The sequence below is a fragment of the Gracilinanus agilis genome, chromosome 2 (assembly GCF_016433145.1).
Source record: "Gracilinanus agilis isolate LMUSP501 chromosome 2, AgileGrace, whole genome shotgun sequence".
Taxonomy (NCBI): Eukaryota; Metazoa; Chordata; class Mammalia; order Didelphimorphia; family Didelphidae; genus Gracilinanus; species Gracilinanus agilis.
In genome coordinates this window covers 136,496,323-136,515,120 of record NC_058131.1, presented here as the reverse complement: position 1 = coordinate 136,515,120, position 18,798 = coordinate 136,496,323, and the positions used below count along the sequence as shown (strand labels likewise).

General features: G+C 35.9%; 1 protein-coding gene and 1 non-coding gene across 2 annotated transcripts in view; one reads left to right on the top strand and one right to left on the bottom strand.

The window, feature by feature from the left end:
• MACROD2 (mono-ADP ribosylhydrolase 2) overlaps positions 1-18,798 on the bottom strand; it is a 2,270,665-nt gene that overhangs the window by 247,270 nt on the left and 2,004,597 nt on the right. The gene's annotated exons all lie outside the window — the stretch shown is intronic.
• Positions 16,767-16,870, top strand: LOC123238322. Its single transcript, XR_006505524.1, has one exon. It is a non-coding gene; the product is annotated as a U6 spliceosomal RNA (small nuclear RNA).

Genomic DNA, 18,798 nt, shown 5'->3' with positions numbered 1-18,798 from the left:
CTGCTAGGCCCCCTTCCTTCACATTTTTTTTCATTATTTCCCATATTCTTGATCTTTTGTTATTCCAAATGAAATTTTTTATAGTTTTTCCTAATTCAGTAAAGAAGTTTTTTGGTAATTTGATAGGTATGTCACTAAATAGGTAAATTAATTTGGGTAGAATGTTCATTTTTATTATGTTAGCTTGTCCTACCCATGAACAATTAATGGCTTTCCAATTGTTGAGATCCAGTTTTATTTGTTTGTTGTTATTTATTTGTTTGGAAAGTGTTTTATAGTTGTTTTCGTATAATTGCTGTGTTTTTTTTTGGTAGATAGATTCCCAAGTATTTTATATTGTCTAGGGTGATTTTAAATGGTGTTTCTCTTTCTACCTCTTGCTGCTCTAATGTGTTGGAAATATATAGAAATGCTGATGATTTATGTGCATTTATTTTTTTATCCTGCCACTTTGCTAAAGTTGATGATTATTTCTACTAGCCTCTTAGTTGATTCCCTAGGATTTTTTAAGTATACCATCATATCATCTGCAAAGAGTGATAGCTTAGTCTCCTCCTTGCCTATTTTGATACCTTCAATTTCTTTTTCTTCTCTAATTGCTATTGCTAGTGTTTCTAGTACTATGTTGAATAATAGAGGTGATAATGGGCATCCTTGTTTTACTCCTGATCTTATTGGGAAGGCTTCTAATTTATCCCCATTGCATATAATGCTTGTTGATAGTTTTAGATATATACTGTTTATTATTTTTAGGAAGGGTCCTTCTATTCCTATACTTTTCAATACTTTCAATAGGAATGGTTGCTGTATTTTGTCAAAGGCTTTTTCAGCATCTATTGAGATAATCATGTGATTATTGTTTGTTAGACTGTTGATATGGTCAATTATTTCCTTCTTGTGCTCTGCCAGTTTCTACTTTATGAATTTGGATGCTATACTACTTGGTGCATATATATTGAGCAGTGTTATTTCCTCATTGTTTATACTGCCTTTAATCAGGATGTAATGACCTTCCCTGTCTTTTTCAGTCCTATCTATTTTTACTTTGGCTTTGTCAGAGATCATAATAGCCACTCCTGCCTCCTTTTTCTCATTTGATGCCCAAAAGATTTTGCTCATACCCTTAACTTTGAACTTGTGTGTGTCTACCCGCCTCATATGTGTTTCTTGTAGAGAACATATGGTAGGATTTTGGTTTCTGATCCACTCTGCTATTTGCTTCCGTTTTATGAGCGAGTTCATCCCGTTCACATTCAGAGTTACAATTGTTAGTTGTGCATTCACTGACATTTTTGTATCCTCCCCTAGACCCATCCCTTCTTCTTACACTATTTCCTTTTAAACCAGTGGTTTGCTTTGAGCCAGTATCCCTTATCCCCTCCCTTGATTGATTTCCCTTTCTGCACCCTCCCTTGTTATTCCCCTCTTTTTGTTTTTTAAAGGACCTAATGAATTCCCTCCCCCTTCTTCTCCCCTCCCTTTTTTGACCTCCCCACTCCCCTGCTCCCTTTGGTTTAACCCTTCTGACTTTCTCAGTAGGGTTAGATAGAGTTTTTTATCTGAATGGATAATAAAGCTACTCTTCCCTCTCCAGGTTGATTACACTGAGAGTAAGGTTTGATTATGCTCTCTTCCTCTCCTTCTTATGATATTATTCATCCCCTCCCCTTCCCATGCCCTCTTTGTGTGTAATAGAATATCCTATTTTTCTTATTTACTCAGATTTTTCTTGGTGTCCCCTACTATTCCCCCCCTCTTTCCCCCCCCCATGTCATCTTAGACTATTTAGTATCCTATCCTCTCCCTATGAATTATTCTTCTGGTTGCTATAATAGTGAATATTATAATAGTGAATAGAGTTCACTACAGAGAATTATATATAGCATTTCTCCACCTAGTAATACAGATAATTAGATCATATTTACACCCTTAAAGAGTCAAGTTTAAAAGATTATGAGTTTTCTTTCTTTTCCCTCTGTTTCTTATTTACCTTTTCAAGTTTCTCTTGATTTTTGTGGTTGGGTATCAAACTTTCCATTTAGTCCTGATCTCTTTTGTGCAAAAACTTGGAAATCTTCAATTTTGTTGAATGCCCATACCTTCCCCTGGAAGTATATAGTCAGTTTCGATGGGTAGTTGATTCGTGGCTGAAGGCCCAGCTCTCTTGCCTTTCTGAATCAAGCCTTGAGGTCTTTTAGCGTGGAGGCTGCCAGATCCTGTGTGATCCTTATTGGTGCTCCTTGATATTTGAATTGTCTCTTTCTGGCTTCTTGTAAGATTTTTTCTTTTACTTGAAAGCTCTTCAATTTCGCTATTATATTCCTGGGTGTTGACTCTTCTGGGTCCAGTGTTGAAGGTGATCTATGGATCTTTTCAATGTCTATATTGGCCTCTTGTTGTAGAACTTCAGGGCAATTTTGCTGAATAATTTCTTTGAGTATGGAGTCCAAGTTTCTATTAATTTCTGCCTTTTCTGGAAGACCAATGATTCTCAAATTGTCTCTTCTAGACCGGTTTTCTTGGTCTGTCACTTTCTCATTGAGATATTTCATGTTTCCTTCCATTTTATTAGTCTTTTGACTTTGTTTTATTTGTTCTTATTGTCTTGAGAGATCATTGGTTTCTAATTGTTTGATTCCAGCCTTTAAGGACTGGTTTTCGTCTATAATCTTTTGGTTTTCCTTTTCAATCTGGCCATTTCTGGTCTTCAGTTGACTTGCCTCACTTTCCAATTGCGAAATTCTGCCTTTTAAATTGTTATTTTCTTGCCAGATTTCTTCCATCTTCCTCAACATTTCATTTTTGAACACTTCAATAGCTTGTGACCAGCTTTCATTTTTTGGGGGAGGTTTGGATATTTTTTTCCTCCTCTGTTGTCTGGATTTTCTCTGTGTATAAGTTGTCAAGTGTTCCAGAGTTTCTCTTGGTAATCCTTTTCTTCTGGGCTTCCTTATTGCTTGCCATTGTTAGCCCCGCCCCTTTTCAGCTTTGTCTTCACACTCAGGGTCTGCTTGTGCTTTCTAAGCTTCTGATGGCTCCGGTCTTCTTGTCCTTGGGCTCAGGCCTCCTAGTAGACCCCGGTCTGCCCCTCTGCCCAAGGCTTCTTCAGCAGTCTCAGGGCTGCTTCCACAGCCTCGCTCCTGTCTGCCCTGGTCCTCACTGGATGTCCTAGCCTGTGCTGGAAATCTTTATTCCTCCCGGGGTACTGCCTTCACCAGGGCATATGCTCCGGGGAAAGTCCCTTCTTTAGGGATTTTTATTCCGACTGGGGCAGAGCCTTCACCCCTGTGGACCCTGGGGAAAGTCCGTGCATCCCCCCAGCCACTTGGGGTCCCACATCTGGCAGCTCACAGGTACAAGCCCTGGAGATGCCAATGATTTACTGGTTGCCCCACTCCTGTTTTCACTCTTGTGAGTTGGCCTTGGCGCTGTGCGTGGTGTTGGGGGTGAGGTGGTGGAGGGGCTTCTTCCTCTCGCATTTTAGTGAGAGCTGTTTCACCCCTTTATAGCATGGAAATGCCCTGATTCTGCGTACCTTCAATGCTGCGCCCTGTTGTGGGGTTCCTTCGTTCATGTGGATTCGTTTTTATGTCCCCTTGAGGAGTCTTGTATGCATTGGTTAGGAGAGATCAAGCAGCTGCTCCTTACTCTGCCGCCATCTTAACTGGAACTCTTATATCCTTTTAAAGTTGATTCTTTTGATTCTTAAGTACTAAAGTGGTTTTTAATTGATTTATGATCCATGAATGATCATTGGGCAGTAGTGAATTGAGTGCTAGATCTAGTCAAGAAGACGTGAGTTTGAATTCTGACTTAGATCTGCACTAACTGGTTGCATGTTTGGGCAAGTTATTTCACTTCTGTCTGACTCAGTTTCCTAGGCCATAAACTGGGGATAATAATAGTACCTGCCACCTCCCATGGTTATTCTAACTATCAAGTGAAATAATATTTCTAAAGTGCTTGACACATAGTAGGTACTTCATAAATGTTTATTTCCTTCCTTCCCTATTGCATTTTAAATCTTGAACTTAGGCAGCTGGGTGGCACTGTCAATAGAGTGTACAACATTTAGTCAAGAAGATCTGAATTCACATCCACTTACTAGCAACATGGTCCTGGGCAAGTTATTAAACCTCTTTCTTCCTCTGCTCCCTCATCTCTATAATGGGAATAATAATAGTACTCATCTTACGGGCTATTGTGAAGATATTGTGAAGAACTAAATAAAGGGAACATCATTGGGGTTCAGCCATAACAGAAACTTACTTGTACTTTACAAACTTTACAAAACTATATAAATGCTAACAAGATGCAATTATCATTGCCTTTCTCTAGGCTTAGCCTGCTAGAGAAGGATATAGCAAACCACTCTGGTATCTTTACCAAGAAAATCACAAATAGGGGGCAGCTGGGTGGCTCAATGGATTGAGAGCCAGGCCCAGAGACAGGAGGTCCTAGGTTCAAATCTGGCCTCAGACACTTCTTAGCTGTGTGACCCTGGGCAAGTCACTTGACCCCCATTGCCTAGCCCTTACCACTCTTCTGCCTTGGAGCCAACACACAGTATTGAGTCCAAGATGCAAGGTAAGGGTTTAAAAAAAAATCACAAATAGGATCCAGAACTAAAACAACTGAACAAATATGAAAACATTATAGATCTAGCTCATTGCTTATCTTCCATGGCTGTCTGAAAATGATTGGATGGACCAGTTGTATGGGTTGTCTTCAACTACATATTACAGACTGGACAACAGGCAAACAGTAGGGTTTTGTGTGTGTGTGTGTGTGGGGTAGGGTGGGAAGTTTGGCTGAATTCTTTTGAATGATAACGAATTTTAGATAACAGATCCTGCAATGTTTCAGGACTAGAAAGTCATCACAATGTCGCCTGCACATAGGAAATCAGGAGACCCTTACTGCATACAGGGAAATGCTCTTTCACTTGGAATCTATGCCAGCTGCCCTCATGACAAAAACAAGAGCCTTTCAAAAGCATGTGTCTCTTTGTTTCATGCCTCCCTTGATATGAATCAATGAGGATCTTGAAAATGGCCAAACTGAACACATCAGCTGCATTGAGACACAATTTGGTTTCATCATAGACATTGCTATATCCTTACCTGAATTATTGGTAAAAGTCTGTTCATATCCACTAATGTAGCTTAACATCATCAAGTTGTAGAGGGGGAAATAAAAGTTCATTTCAATTCTATTCTCCTGCATACCTCCCCCCCCCCCCGCCCCATAACACACTTTAAAGCTATACCATGCAGAAACATATCCCAGATAGCCTCATTTCTATTTCTCAGTCTAGTTTCAGAATCATACTTTAAAAGAAGTTTTTATTCTGGTTTCAATTTTTCTGAGGAATTCTACTTTAGAAGAAACATTTAGGAAAATGGCCCACATTACATTTAAGCAGCTCCTCGCCTGTATGACCATATCGGCTAGTGATGGAAGAGAAGGAAAAAGGATAAGATTACAGTTGAGCTGCAGTAATGGAAAAGATTACACAGGACCCATAAAAAGTCCCTCTTCTGATATTTTAATTTCCTTGTCAAGAGTCACTGTACATGATTCTCCTGGCTTTTTGAAGGGTACTAAGTCTGTTCTTACTTGAAGCCTTGGCTACAGATTATGGTGTTTCAATCTCCAAATTGCCAAAAGGAAAAATATCTCTCATATGAAAAAAAAATAACCAGAAAACCAACCACATTATCAGTGGATGTACTGATGAGTTTGAGGGTATTTATATCCATTCCCATAAAAGCGTAAAGGGCATCTTTGCATTTTGAGATTGCTTCTGGGTGCATAAAACTCTCAACTTTTTTTTTTAATAGGATGCTTCAGTGCCTTTTACAAGCCCAATTCATCTGTCATTGCTCCATGACAACCTGACTCGGATCCTTCTTTTTTCTCCTGAGAAGTTAGTCTTCTGACTTTTATTCAACTTCATGAGGGAAAGTAGTCTTGTATTAAAAACTCAGCATTTATTTGAACACTGAGCTAGGGACTCACAGAGACAAGCTAATGTTTAAATCCATTTCGTGCTAAACAAAATCGGCACCATTTCAAATGACAGGAAAGGACAGTGTGACAATTTTATATTATGCAGCTTCTAGCCCACTAAAGCATCCAGACCTCCCTTTAACTGATACCCATATCTTACCCTTTGTACCCTTAAATGGAAAGCACAGAATGCTGGTAATAGCTCCTTTGCCTCAAAGCTCTTCTTCGTAATTTGGAGTAGGGAGAAATACAGTAAGTGACATAAAATTACACTTTCAGTGATGGAACTATTGTTTATCAAGACACTCATGTTATGCTAACATTAACCCAGCTGCAACTTTCTATTGTATGTTTTATAGTCCCATTCCTTGGATCTGCGACTCCTTTTCCTTTCATTTGATTAGGAACATCTGCAGAGGTGGTTTGTATACAAAAAGTTAATAATTAGGTTTTTCTTGCTTTTCTATCCACAGCAATTAAAAATTCCAAAGGAAAACTGCCACCAATTCCCACATATCAGATTATTCATAGGAGATAGTCAGTGTTTAAATATACTACAAAATTACCATCCCAAGATGTCAGCCTTTGATACAAGACAATAAAAAATCCAGGAATCATTCATATACAGAGAAGCTATTAAATAGCGATGACTCCACTGTCATCAATTCCTAAGGAATTGGTCCCAAGCACTATTCAAGTAAACATCAATATGTTCTCTCATTTTCCTATTTGAAAGAAAAGGCATTTCAATTTGGGTATGACATGCATGCAGACTTCATTAGCAAGTTCATTAGCATAGCTTTTAAGAGCCCTTCATGAAAGCAAAAGCTTTTTTTCTCAAGAAATGTTATTTCCCTGTCCAGCTCCCTGTTGCTTCCACAAGAGATAATCAAAAGGCAGAATTGGGAGACAGTAATCACCTGAGAAAAATGTCTTATCCAAGAGGAAATGTCACAGTTGATTCTTATATGTATTGCACTATAGCAAATATAATGTGTGGTACTGTATATCATCTAAATAAAACAATATAGGTCAAGAGGAAGGATATTAAGGAAACCTTTTTATTTACAGAATCTGGCATGTGCTAGAAAATAACTGTTTGTTGACTGAGCAGTTGATTCAATGTACTGTATCACTTCCTTGTTTATCTTTCAGTAATCCACAAGAAAGTGATATTGTCCTGGGCTTGCTCTCATTCACACTTTAATGCTACATTTTTGTCTTCTTGCACCTCTAAGTTTTTCCTTTTTCCTGAACAAATGCTATTTGGAGTTCAGAACTATGCCACTGAGAGATACCACATCTTTTAGGGCTTTCTGATTACCCTCTCCAGAAATGGAATTGCTCTCTGGGAATAACAAGAGGATTAGTGTGGTCTTAATTTTATCAGCTGTATGCACTAGCTGGAAGCATGTGCCATCACAAACTATGTTATTCTTCACTCTCCCTTTGCTTCCTAAATCCAGATTTGACATAGGGGCAACTTCACTTTTCTAGGGATCTATATCTAGAAAGGAACCATCAAAACTGCCAAGATTCTACACACAAACACCCATAAATTGTCAGTGATATGAAACCCTCAAACACCCACAAACAGATGGACTGATTCTCTATCAACTTCTACACAGTTGTATCCTTTTCTAATTACTCTCTTTTTCCTGGCTTATACCGCTAATGATCAAAACAACTGGATAAATTTGGTAGTATTTATGAAGAACAAACTATAAACTAGACACTAGGCTGAATGCTAGGGACACAAACATAATCAAGAAAAACAGTTTCTGCCCTCAAAGTATAGGCTTAATCTAAATAAAGATTTAATGATTCATAAATTTGGTCTGTGTAATTCATTATTTGTTTAAGAGAAATTACAAAAGAGGAGAGAGATAGAGAGAGAGAGAGAGAGAGAGAGAGAGAGAGAGAGAGAGAGAGAGAGAGAGAGAGAACTCTTTCAGAAAAGGGTTTTTTCCTCCCTCTGCCCTGAGTTGGGGTTCAGGAGCTATATGAGAGAGAATTTTATTGACAGCTACTTTTTAAAAGTAAAATTCCCAATGTAGAGTAACCAATCCTATATTTTTCCCTCTTATTTGAGCTAAAGAATACACAACCTTCAAAAAATAGCAGTGTAGCTGTTTGGTAAGGATAGGTTCCCACATTGGTCACTTTGTTTTTCCACATTGCTCTCTTCCCTGCACACAAACATCTTCCTACAGGGTGGAACTAGGGGTAATTATTTGAACATAGTTTCATACCTGGTAGGCAGAGAAAGGAACTGACTCGGCAGAAACAAAACAAAACAGCGATGTCAATATTCAAGATGGTCCTCACAGACCACTGAAAATACATTTTCTTGAGCTTGTTTCAAGGAAAATAAGAATTTGAACTCTACTTCAGATTCCATGTAAAATGCGGAAACTTACAGAAAATTTGAGGAGAGGTAGATACATGCACAAGAATGGAGACTGTGACAGAATGATTCGTGAATACTACCATTAGGAGAGAAATAGAATCCTATTTTAAACTTCTGTTAAATCATTGGAAAAAATAGCCATACATAAGTCAAAGGCATTCAAGAAGTCGATATAACAGTGGAATGGTGGTGGTTGAATACCATAGGGAAGCTTTTGGGTAGAGAAGATGAATCTAGAAAAGAAAGGAATCATACTCATGGCAAATATTGAGCATGGCTTCCTCAGCAATTTGTATATGTTTTTCCCTCCTGGTGTCATACAGACATTTAAGAGAAATGATGGTAAAAATTGAGGATGTAGGGGGCAGCTGGGTAGCTCAGTGGAGTGAGAGTCAGGCCTAGAGACAGGAGGTCCTAGGTTCAAACCCGGCCTCAGCCACTTCCCAGCTGTGTGACCCTGGGCAAGTCACTTGACCCCCATTGCCCACCCTTACCAATCTTCCACCTATGAGACAATACACCGAAGTACAAGGGTTTAAAAAAAAATTTTTTTTTAAATTGAGGATGTAGACTATACTGCGGTCATGGACAGTGGAGCATAAGTAATTATCATTTCAGACACGTTAGGAGATACTTGAAAAATGTCATTTACAACCTCTTGAAGAATTTGATTTTGGATGACTGAATGACAAAACTCACCCATACTCAGGATACACTGAGGTAACCATGATATTTTAAAATTAAATTGCTAGAGTTAATAAAGCAGTAGATTCTCAGGTTTTAGTGTGTTCAAATACTTTATCTAAATTGGAACCTAATCCAGTTTGTTCAAGATATTGCTGAAACTTTAAACAATATTTTGGAACCTGATATCTTCATGCTCTGACCATCAATGTAGACTATGTAGAGGTTAAAGGATAAAGTCAAAGAATGACAGAGAACATCATAAGACTCTTGGTTTTTCAAAATCTGAAGTATATCCTGAGAAATCTGACTCTGGGCATTTGTCATTATCAGAATAATGGAAGGATTGGTTGAAGCAGAAGTTCAATAAATGTATAGATATATTAAGACTGCATGACAGGGATGTGTGATAGGCCTGGAATGAAACTCATAGAATATGATTTGCTGACTCTAGGAATGATCTAGGAAAATTCCTATCTGAAATAGAAGACCTTAGAGAAGATCTCAAGAATATGCTCATCAATAACGTTACTACAGAATTCAATAGCTCATCTGCATTTTCCTATACTGGTAGTATACACATACATACACATTTATATATACATACACACATTTATATATAAAATGACTTACAATAACAAAGAGAATCAATAAAAATTTAAAATATAGTATACTTTAATCTCATAAACATAGAATCTGCTATATTAATCTCACTGTAAATGATAAACACTTAAGATAGTTAATTGCCTAAAACCAAACAAAACCAAACAAAAAACAAACATGCAAATATAAAGTTTCCAAAATAAAATAACACCTCCACAGCTACCCTTAAAATGACATAATAATGCAAAATATATCCTTTTTTATGAGAAGCCTGGGAAAAAAAGAGCAGTACCTCTAAGGGATTAGCTGAAATTAATTTTAATAGATTATAATAGAATGACAGCTTTCTGAAAATAGCCAGCAGATGTTCACATATTATACTGAGTCTTGTTGTTTAAGTTCTGCTACAGTAATTCCATAAAATCTATCTTCTAGACCTAATTCTGCTCCTGCATCTGGAATGCTAAATATTGCAGTTGCCGATTTCTTGATTTTTACTGATGTTTCTGATTCCAGCGATAGGTCACAATTTGGAGACAGACGAAACAAAGAGGCATTCATTTACATTTATTAGCGGGGAAAAGATGTTTTATTTGCATCTGTGCTATATTCTGCTAATGTTCCATCCATCCATCACTCGGATAAAATGCACCCAAATTACAAAGATGTTGTTCAAGTGTAATTGACACATTAGCACAATTTCTATCAGTTGCTCGATTGCTCTAACGCATACAAATTCCTAAAATTATTTATTCTCCCCCCCAAAAAATAAGTCAATGCTCTCTCCTCTTCTCCAGACTGACTATTTGTTAAGTTGGCACATTATATGATACATAATTTAGACTCCAGTATTACAGAGGAATTATTTTGAAATTATCCCAAATACAAGTTTTGATCATATTAAAGTAGTTGGTAAGTCATCATGATTTAAAAAAATAAAAAAACACCAAAAAACAAAAAACCTTATCTTCTGTCAAGAGTAAATACAAGTATCCATTCCAAGGCAGAAGAGCAGTAAAAACTAAGCAATTGTTAAATGACTCATCCAAGGTCATACAACTAGGAAGTATCTAAGGCTACATTTAAGCCCAGGATCTCTTCTTCCCACGTCTGGCATTCTATCTGCTGAGCCACATAGCAGTCCCTCAATTCATCATCATTGATGAAACTGTAAGTAGATTCATATAGTCCAATGCAACTTTTCTTTCCACATAGTACATAGGCATATTTGGAAAAATAATTATTTGAATAGAATATATTTGTAACAAATGTAACTTCCATATTTTAACTTGGGAAAGCCAAAGAGAGGGAGCTTGAACCAACTCATGTCATCTGCTTTATGGAAAGTCCTGATTTTAGAAGAGATAAGACATCTTTTTCTTCGGAATTTTACTACCCCTGGTTTTTCATATATCTAATTACTAGTAAGATATAGAAAGTCAAGATGTCAAGGAGTGCAGCTAGTGGTTTGTTCTTTAGTAATGAGTACAGACTCCTGTCTTTACATGCATATAGGAATGAATTAGGACATGTCAGTCACTCAACAAGCATTTATTAAGGGATTACTAGGTGTCCAGCAAAGTGGGCTACTAAGTACTAGAGTTGCAAAGAAAGGTTAAAATAACCCTTGCCCTTGAGGAATGTACATTCTTCATCTCCTCCTGTAAGGATTTATTATTTTTTCTGAAAAACATTTTTTCTTCTCTCAGTTTTCACCTCAATCCTTTGAAAAATTAGAAAGAAAAAAAGAAAACCCTCATCACAAATATCTTTAGTCAAACAGAACTAATTCCCACATTGACCACAGTCAGCAGTATGTCTCATTCTCTACGACTGATTTCTGTCAGAAAGTTGGTAGCATACCTCATATTCATTCCTTTGAATCTGGGGGAAATTCTATTGTTTTTCTTTGTGATGTTCTTGTAATTGCATTAGTTGCTCTCCTGATTTGGCTCCTTTTGCTCTTTGGTGAAATGTAGTTTTCACAGTTTCCTTTGAAATTTTCTAGTTCTTATGACACAATACTCCATTAAATCTGTATATTACTATTCATATTCCAATGGAGCTCAAATGTCTTCCTAATGCGATCTTTTTTGCAGATATGTTGAATATGGGACTAAAGTATATTTTTGTTATAAAACATAATCTATAGCACTCTCCTCTAACACTTGGCATGTGCTTCCTTATCTTTTAATAGGCATGTATATTTTCTCTTGAAATCTATTGAAAATTTCTGAAGGATGTGGGGGACAATATTATTTACAGTCCTATTATATCTCCCTTGCTAATCTAGTAAGGTGTCCTGCACAGGAAAGGCACACAGTAAATTTTTGTTGGTGGTAACGTAGAGATGATGAGAAAGCAATTTACTTGAGGGATCTGACTCCAGCTCTACTTCTATTTCCCTATATGTAACTGAAGTTCAGCTGGACAGATTTAGGGCAAAATTGTGAAGTTGGAAAAGCTTGTCCTTGATCCCTCTATTGCTCCCTATTTTGATCCCCACTCCAACCATATTTATACATGAACACCTACTCCTCATTTTCTTTGGGAACAGAGTATCTTCCTAGTCTCTAAACATTTTTCCACAAGAAATGACATAATATTTTCGATGCCCAACCTAGCCCATACTTATGTCCCCTTCACTGAATTATTTTGTTAGTTTAAATTTCAGTAAATCATAGTTATCTATATATGTGTCTTATTTCCCATATTAGACTATCGTTCAAGGATGATATTTTGTACCACCCCTCTGTATCTCCATCCTACAGTGCCTTGCACATAATATATGTTTGTATAAGCACATATACATAAATACACATTTATATCTTATGTACTGCTCAAATATTTACAAAGTACTTTCTTCACAACAACCCAAGGAGGACTGTGCTCAACAAATAAAATTTGGGGTAAATGAATAAATGATATTTAGGAATGATCTAATAGAGTAATTTGCATTGTATAATCAGGGAGTAGTGTTTCCCTTCGCTTTTTCATGTATGTATCCAATGATCTATGGTCTCTAATTTCCACCCCTACCACAACAGCAAAAGATCTAGTATCAGTCACTTATGCTTGTTCATGGACTGATCATAGTTTAATCTAAATGATTTTTTAGTCTCTGGGGTCTTCAAAAAGACTGTGTAAGCTTTGAAAGGTTCTATAAAGCTGTTAAGGCTTCAAGAATGGGCACACTGACAGACTCCCATCAAAGGACTAATCCAGCTAAATTTGGAGGCATTCGTCACCTGGAGAGATGCAGAATAGAGAATTTTTTATAATGGCAATTCTCAAGATCGTCTTCTAAGGCTGAAAGTGACTAAAATCTAGGACAAAATCATTAACCAAATCACAAGTCTTTGAAGTTTTCAAATATTGAGATTCAGTCAATAATGATATTTTATCCTTTATAACATAATACTTTCATCTAATGACTTGTACTAAACACCTTTTTTCTGAAATATTGGAATGCTTTCTATATATTATACTTTTATTAATAAATATTCTAAATTAAAAGTATATATTTGGAACTTCTTATTCTAACAGAGCTATTAGTATTTCACCTTTTATTGGTGTTTGCCATATTTATCTTATACTGTCAAAAATTATATCCTGACCCCTTTAAATAAGTTATTGATTATTAAAAATTGATATATTTATGAAAGGAAGGTATCACACTATGAGGATATCACATAGAAATTTAACTGAAAGAAGTCCTTTGCCGTGACAAAGAGACAAAAAGAGGTTGGAGAATTTTGAGAAAACACTTGGCTTGCTTTTCTAAAGGGTGATGTGGCAGCCAAGGGCAATACCAATTTAAAATGTAAACTTTTTTTTTTGTAAAATGTTATAGCAAAGGATGACGAAAATTAAATTAAAAAAGCAACAGAGAAATAGAGTAGAAAATAAAATCAATCTAGAGAATACTTGGTGAAAAGTCCTAAGTGAAATCATTCTGAGAGCATTATGAGATGAAAATGGAAGTAGAACAAATGGAAGGAAAATGAGGAAGCTCTACAAAAGGTTTTAATACATTTTCATTTTTTGTCCATTAAGTAAAGTAGAACTATCCACTCAGGATCTAACTTCACAGTACAAGATATACTCATAGAGGGAAAAAATTGAACCTAAGGAATGAAAAGATGGAGAAAGCAAAAAGATAAGACTGTGTATATAGAGCTCTATACTAAAGGTAACACAATTGTGACGATATTGTGGGATGGATTCATGAGAATCTAAAGTAAGGGAACATACCAAAAACTTAAGGTCTTACTAATACCAAAAAAAATCAAGTGAGAAAATATCAATGACTATTGACCTCCAAATACTTTCTATATAAATATTGCATAAAAATAATCACACAATCAATACATCTTTGATGAGAATATTAACAGGGACCAAAAATATTTTTATAAGAAATAAGTTCTAGCAATTTGCCATCTTTTCCAACACACAAATGGTTAAAAAATTACAGAGAATACTGATATTTGTTTTTTTGGATTTTATAGCATTTGATTTAACAAAGCAGAGCAACTTTTAAAAGGTGCTCATTTAATAAAATATCTTTATACATCAAAGTCATTCAAGATTTCCTGAAAAATAAAGAAATAATTAAAATCTTCCAGCTCTGAATTCTATGATCCAAATGGTGGTGGTTTGCTGTGAAATATTGTACTTGCTATTTACTTGCCTCAATGCTATAAAATTATAATCGGTTTGAATAGCAGTTTCTTTATTTCATTACTCTTTGTAGTTTGAAGGAAGTCTTGATTTCTTGAAGGCTAGGCCATTGTAGCAAAGATTTGGCAGGTTCTATCAATTTGGAAAATACTTGAATATGACCCAATGAATAGAATGTTAATTTGTATCTGTTGTCTAAGGAGCAGTTTAAGTTCAGAGATCCTTAACATAAGATTGAACATTATATGGTATTAGAGGGGGCAGTTATAGCAACTTATGGATTTTGTTATTGTCAAGTTAAGTCATGCTCAACATTGGATCCCAGTTTGTGTTTTCTTGGAAAGATATTAGAGTGGTTTGCCATTTTCTTCTCCAGCTCATTTTAAATGAGGAACTGAAGAAAACAGGGCTAAAGTGATTTTCCCAAGGCCACTTATATAGTGTCATAGACCAGATTGGAATTCAGGAAGATCAGTATTAATTAATTCTTCAGAACTGCTGAAAAATAGTTGTTTGAAGGATTTTACCACCTGATGCAGGGTCTCCATTTGATCATTTACAAACAAATTGTAGATTCTAATTCCATCTACTCCAATTTCCCTGATCAGTTCAATGAATTGCACAATCACAGCTTTCTGGTGATGGGTACATTCCTTTAAACAATTATACTCTGACATAGTTATTATTGAGTTTTAAAAAGTGATCATGGAAGAAATTCCATGCACATGCCTATAAAATTTAAAATTGATATCACATATTATTTTGTATTATTTATTATTTTGAGAATTGTGCCTAATCATTTGAATTAATATCTATGGATCAGATTTGGACTTGATTGTATAAGCCTCAGTGACAGAGTTTATACAAGTTTAATTTTGTTATTCCTATAGGCTCCAATCCAACCACAAAGACTTGAATCTATGAGCTTTTACTGACCAAAAGAGGATGTGTCAACTAGTTAGTCATAGGATATTTGCCCACCATGAGACCTTCATGCCCAAGCCCTATCTTTGTGCTAAACAAATCACAATCAGTTTATTTTGTATCACTGGACCTTATGGAACCAACCATATAAAAGTGCTCTGCTCTGACTGTCAGATGGGTCTTTGTCTATTAAGGAGCCATTGGTCCTGTTTATTGGCAAGTGCTAGCCTTACTAATAAATTGATTATGCTTGGACCTTTGTGCCTCTCTTTTCATTGTGGATGTTTATTCTGACATGCCAAAAAGTGTTTCATCATGACTTCCAAAGTTAAACTTAAAATAAATGCTAAAAATATCCATCTGGATATTTGGAGTCATTGGATTTTAATAACTTACTTGGGTCAGTGGCATGGTGCTTTAGGAAAAATGTTTTGTTTGGGGGCTTGGGGGGTAAATTAAAATCTGGATTGTACTGTTGTTATCTGTGTAGCTTTGGGCAAGTAACATTTTTCTCTCTGGACTTCATAAGTAAGGAGATTGGATAGTGTGGTTTAGTGAGATGAGCACTGGCTGGAGAATTATCCCAACTCAAGCCTTATTTCTGATACATACTACTTCTGTGACCTTGGGCAAGTCACTTAATGTTGATCTCCTTATGTACAAATAAAGGGGCTGGACTAACCAGTCCTTGAGTTCCCTTGTAGCTCTGTATTTATGATTCTGTAACTAGATTATTTCTAAACCCCTTCCAGATTTAGCCCCATGATCCTATGACCAAAATACCTCTAGTACTAAATAATTCACTCCAAGCAACTGTAGTATTAACAGCAGACCTGCTGTCATTTTGTTGTAATTACATTTATTATGTGGTTCATAAAATAAAAGCATCATAGAGGGGAAAAATATCTCACAGATTTAACACAATTCTATCCAGGTATTTGCTTGAGTTTGTATAATGAGCACAGATGAAAAATGTTATTCTATTTACATGGCAACTTTATAAACCACATTGACTTGTGCTTTGCCTATATGATAAGGTCAGATCCACATAGACAGATTCAAAAAACAAGCAAACTTTTCAGACTTCTAAGATCTTGTACAAATTAGGGATGTGGGGATACGAGGAAAATCGTGATGGTGGTATTAAAGATGAAGGAAGAGGTCAATAATATAAGGGGCAATGATATCAATCTGAATCACTGATATACACATATACATATATGTTTGTTTGTTTGTTTATTTATATCTCCTACATTCTATAATGTGAATAATGAATCATCTAAAGTGATCCCAGGTATTCTATTCCATAGTATTCAAAGTTATAATTATATAAAATAAGCAAATTTGCCCAGATCAATGGAAATACAGTGCAAATTTGAATGATGTGACCACTTGAGGGATTCATAACTGTAACTCCTATTGTACAGTATAATGCCTAAAATATAGTAGGTACGTGCTTGCTTCGGCAGCATATATACTAAAATTGGAAAGATACAGAGATTAGCAGGGCTCCTGCACAAGGATGACACGCAAATTCGTGAAGCATTCCATATTTTTTAAAGGGGAAAGTAAGAGCATGAATCATGTTACCATGTTAACTTTTCTAAAAAATAAAAAGTATTAAATGAAAAATAATAAAATATAGTAGGTACTTAATAAATGTTTGTTTATTGACTGAATAATTGAGAGCTGGGGGCAAAATATTAATCTCTTCCTATTTGAAAAATGAAGAAACTGTGTTTCGAATAGGATACGTGATTTAAGATAAAATAGCTAGTCAGTAGAAAGGTATAAAATATTATGATTATAAAATGATAGTTGCTTAGTCATGTTCAAATCTATGTGACCTAATGGATATTGTCCATGGAGTTTTCTTGGCAAGAGGTACTAAAGTGATTTGCCATTTCCTTCTCCATCATGTTCCTATTTTAACAGATGAGGAACTGAGGTAAATAGAGTTAAATGACTTGCCCAGGGCCACACAACAGTGTCTGAGGCAGAATTTGAATTCAGATCTTCTTGACTCCAGGGTTAGTGCTCTATCAACTCTGCCATTTGGTTTTTCAATAATGGCAATAGCTAACATTTATGTAATAATTTAAGGTTTATAAGGTATTATATCTATATGTAATATGTCCTGTATATTATTGAATATATATGTTATATATATGTACATATATGTAATCTTCTAATCTCATTGGGTCCTCACAACAACCTTATGTTATGAGTACTTTTCTTATCCCCCTTTTAGAGATGAGGAAACCGAGGCTGAGAGATTAAAATGATGCACCCGGTACATAGAAGACACAGGACTGCATCTAAGTTTTTCTGACCTCAAAGTCACTACTCTAGACTGAGATAAGAAAAATTCTTTCAGAAATTTCAAAGTCTAATATAAATACAAGTTTAATTTTGATAACACAATAGAAACTTTTTTTTTCTTTTTAAATGGTGCAGTTGAGTGGCATCATTTCTTCACCTTCTTTCCTACTCATAGAAGAGCTTATCAGAGAAAGTGTTCTAGTTTGGTCATCAACTTTGTTTCAATGGAGATATGTTCTTTAAGATAGGATATATAGAGAATATCTGAAAGTTTGGATGCTACCATATGAGAATTAAAAATAAATCATGTATTAGGACAGTGATCAACTGGGCAGTGATTAGTGAATCTTTGAGAAGTTGGATGAAACTTTTAGTTACTCTTACTATCTTGAAAGAGCATTCAGTTCCCAACACTCTCTCCTGTATATGTATGTCCTAGTTGGCAATTAGCCTCCATTTGCCACTGTATCTATATCAATATGAATAGAGCTATACCAATTTATCTATAGAGTTCTATCTTTCCATCCCTCTCTTGATCCATCCATCCATCTACTTATCTATTCTATAAGTAGGTAGCATGATATCCTGTGGATATTTAGTTTCAATGCTCCATTGTGTCTTTGTATATACATATCCTGTTATTTTGTATGACCTAGTGATTTATATATGGGATGGCCTCTCTAAATAGAACAAAGACGGGAAGATGAACACCCTTTCTTGACGTAAGGACTATGATTGCAGGGTAAATAGGCTTAGACTTAGCTTGAGTGAATGCAAGTTAGGACTGGGGGACACATAGGTGACCAGCTAATCACTGCTGTAAGGAGTGATCCTGTCCTCCTTTTTTCCCCGCTTCCATTGGGCACTTCCCCCACCCCGCCTCCAATTGAGATAATAAGAGGGATGGTTGAAATTGAATTGGCAGATGGCTTAATCCTGACTTTATAGGTTGAAATGGTTTAAGGCTTCCTTATTGGTTGAACAAGGCTTCTACTTATTCCAAAGTCCTGCATCCTTGGGCCCTTGGCATCAGCTGTACTGTCGATTAAGCATTAATATTTGGATATCATTTCTCCTCTATTTCTCTTAAATGGTTCAGTTCTTGTGAAGATTGTGCTATCCTGAAACCTTGAAAAAACCTCTTCTCATGAGACTGATAGGAA